General features: G+C 41.2%; 1 long non-coding RNA gene across 1 annotated transcript; it reads left to right on the top strand.

The window, feature by feature from the left end:
• The first annotated feature begins 47 nt into the window (after nt 1-47).
• LOC128628510 (uncharacterized) lies at nt 48-3036 on the top strand. The gene is made up of 3 exons (XR_008392914.1): nt 48-140; nt 517-1349; nt 2539-3036. It is a non-coding gene; the product is annotated as an uncharacterized LOC128628510 (long non-coding RNA).
• The last annotated feature ends 787 nt before the right edge of the window (nt 3037-3823 follow it).

The following is a 3823-nucleotide window of genomic DNA, read 5'->3' as shown; positions in this document are numbered from 1 at the left end:
TAGTCGCTCGGCACACTTGGTCTTGGGGGTTCCCGCACTGGGGACGGCGACGGTCTTGCGGAAGGAACGGTAAACGCGCTCCTCCGCAGGACCTCTTCGCTTCCCGTAGAGGGCGGGGCTTCGGCCCGGGTCTTTTAAAGGTAAGTGACCTGGGGAGGAGCGTGTCTCTGGCTCTCCTAATAAATCCCTACGACAAAAATAATGTTTAAGGCGAGGTTTCTGCTGCGAGCTTGCTGGTCCATCGCCTGTCTCCTGTGTCTCCAGAAGTTGAATGAAGACTCGTGTGCTGAGTTTAAGTGGCAATCGGAGCTTCCCTTCTGTAGTTACATTACAATGACGTCAAGCTCGCTGTGGCTACACTCCCACTAGGGCTTTATAGAGAACTTTCACAAACGTATTTTGTATTTAATAATATTTAATAAACGTCTTTCTCATTATTTCGAGTCAGGGAGTACTGTCCCCGTTTTGCAGGCTAGCAAATAATTCAGGAAGTAAAAGGTTTTCCTTGTTTCGCAGTAACGCGCCACGGGCCAGCCAGATCCGAGAGCTGGGTCCCTGGAGACATGACAGAGTTGCAGTCGGGACTGTGCGTTCTACGGTGTAACTGGGAGAGCTTCCGACAAGCCAGCCATTTTACGAAGGGGAGAACTCAATAGTTTTCAACCTCTCGTGCAACCCAGTGCTCTGCTTTCTCACCTGCCTGTTTTGGGGTGCCCTTTCCCGGTCTCCGAGGCTTATGATTGCTGAGCCTTCTGTTGGACTATTGGGGTCAACCCTTGCCCTTCTCACGTCTTCAATAGGAATTTCCTCCATGGCAGAGTGAGAACATACAGTCGTAACTTGAAGCCACCTAGTTAGAGAATACTTTCATTTATCATACAAGAGGAAGTTACATTTATTGCATACTTGTAGTCCAGCAGAACACATTGCCTTAGTCTCATTAAATAATTTCATGAGTCAGGTATTACCTCTTTTATTACAGATGAGGAAACTAGTTCAGCCTTAAAAAACTCTGTGAGAGCAAAGACCAAGTGGAAGTGTCCTCATCAAGTCCACTGTGTTTCCTCATAAAGTCCTCAGTCTGGCACTGAATATTTTTTAAATAGTGAAATGGTAAACCCACAAACAACTCGTGTGGGTTTACCCAAAGTCCAAGGTTAATACAGGGTCCGTCAGAAGTAACGCCTACTTGAGTATGGTTGGGAGGGTAATAAGGCACAATGTGATAGGATTATGATTTGAATAAATCCACACTGAGGAATCATTGGTACCTGAGCCACCGACCAGCACCCCATTTGTGGCCTCACTTCGAAGGTGTGTGTGTCCAGAGTGAATTCAAAAAGAAGGAGGTGAGCAGAAAAGGGTGGGTGTCACAGGCATGTCTTCAGATAGAGAAGCTGGGTTTTTTTTAATTTCTTGAACTCTGCTTTGACCTATAACTGAAATAAGACCTGACAGCTTTATAGAGTCCCCGAGAGCCTTACTTTGAAGTCCCTTGAATAAAGATAATAAAGCAGTCAGCTGGCTCTTCTAAGACCCCTTCCTATATTTATGGCCTCTACGTGCTAAGGTGCACTTCTGGGTTTGGAGAAGTAGTATTACCATGTCACAAATCCTCTGTAAACTGTCTGATTCCATATGTGCACACAAGGGAACTCTCAGAAGTATATGGAACTTTCCCAATTGTTATGTTCCTATGTGTAAAAGTTATTAAAATACCAGGCTGTCTCCCTGTTACCACAGTAACTGCAACAGTTATTTGGAGAAGCTAATCTTATACTAGTCAAAACCCTCTGTTTATTTTGAAACTAAAGAGATGTGGCAAAGTGTGTGTAGGTTCAAATATTCAGCATATTCTTAAACAGTTGTGAATGAATTATAATTAGTTTATAGGACTGCCCTCCTCCATTAGATTGTAAACTGTGGTCAGGGCAGTTTTGCTAAAATAGGGGAATTGAAGTCTATTGTGTGTGAGATCTAATTACCACTAAACAAACTTCTACCTCTGCATTAGGGGATGCTTCTGATTGAATAAAATGAATCTCTAATTCTTCCTGTTTAACTCGGAAATGACCAACATGCAAATATTGTCCTTGGACTTTGGGTCACAGACACATGAGTTGTTTGTGGTTTTACCACTTCACTATTTCAAAAATATTCAGTGCCTAAAGTGCCAGACTTGGGAGTTGATGAGGAAACAGAGCGGACTTGTGAGGACACTTCCACTTGGTCTTTGCTCTCACAGAGCTTTTCAAGGCCAAACTAGTTTCCTCATCGGCAGTGCCAGCTAAACCTAGCCGAGGGCAGTTGTCTTAAGTGGCAGCAACTTTCTCATCACATAAGTGCCATTTTAATAACCAACTAATCTGTGCTCCTCTGAGTATATGTTTACATATGTGTCAAAGGGGCATAGAAAGCAAGGGGGGGGGGAATAACTCATCAAAACATCCCGAAGATACCCTCAGCCCAATACCCTGTGTCTGTTCTCATATCTGAAAGCTGGAAGCTACTTACCAGATCTCTACCATTTATCCTCAGGCAGAAGTATGCTTAATCCATTGCAAACATGTAAACATTTCTACACTGAAGAAGAACAAGGAGGAGGAGAAGGAGAGGAAGGGGAAGAAGGAAGAAGATAGAAGAGAGAAGAAAAAGAAACTGCAGGCAAGGTGATCTGACTTGTACCAGTAGCTCATTTAGTGTTTATAGGGACTTAGAAGATCTTTTCCTTTAAGTGACCTGATCCTCCTGTGGCTATTTATGCCGCTTCCCCAGAAGAGCTGGAGAACATGTGGTGACTACATCTGTGTTAAAACCCTTCACGTACTCTGAAATTATTTTTAGATTCAGAATACATTTTTTTCATGTGTAAGATTTCCCATAATATTAGACTCCTGATTAATCATTTCTCTTGTAACAAACTAATGTCACCAATTAATTAGAGCATGATGGTAGTTGTGAGTGAGCAAAATAAATTTGTCTAAAATGAATGATGTATTTTAAGGAATTTATTAAAAAGCTCTCCTGCCTGCTAAATAAAAGAGTGTTTGTATATGGGAGGCCCATTTATCTTCTGTGAAAATTCTCATGCAACTGAATGAAACAGAAAATAGGCTCAAAAGTCTCCTTCAGAAAAACAACAAAGCTTTGTGTTTTCATTTTAAAGTTTTGGGGGGATTCAGATCATTTTGGTCATTTTGAAATACTTAATGGAAATAGTTTGCTTTACCATCATGGAACGTCGTGCAGAAATATAAAGAGCTTGTCTAGGAAACATACAGAATGTACAATGTTTACTACTGTGTAAATCAAAGTAAAACAGAACCAAATTATTAATCAGCATTTTCTATTTTAAATAAAACCCAAGAATGTTTTTAAACATTCACATGAAAACTTTTAGCCCCAAGGATAGTTAAGGAAGGCAAATGTAATGTTAGCAATCAAACAGATTTGTACTTTTCAGTGTTTTCCATCTTCTAGGGAAATGGAATTGTAGGTAAATCGTTCCATTTGGGAAGGGTCCTCAAATGTGGAGTTTTTCATGCTCACTGTTTGGGGAAGACTTTCCACTGTACATTTCAGTCCTCATCGACTGCCTCCCCCACCTTCCCCTGAAGTTGCTGCAAAGCTTATAAAGGCTGTTTTGTTGGCAGCCTTGGACGCATCTGTGACCTTACCAAAGTGGAAGTGAAAGCTCTGTTTTTCTTCTTTCTTTCTTTTTTTTTTTTTGCAACAGTAAATCTACTAATTTTACAGTCAGTTGAACAGCAATGGATTAATTTGTTTAAAGTCTGTGTTCACAAAGAGAACCTGAACTTCAGTA

Source organism: Artibeus jamaicensis, unplaced genomic scaffold, assembly GCF_021234435.1.
Source record: "Artibeus jamaicensis isolate MK-2021 breed Jamaican fruit bat unplaced genomic scaffold, CSHL_Jam_final contig_793, whole genome shotgun sequence".
NCBI classification, from domain to species: Eukaryota; Metazoa; Chordata; class Mammalia; order Chiroptera; family Phyllostomidae; genus Artibeus; species Artibeus jamaicensis.
The sequence above is the reverse complement of the archived record's forward strand: the minus strand, read 5'-3'. Positions and strand labels throughout refer to the sequence as shown.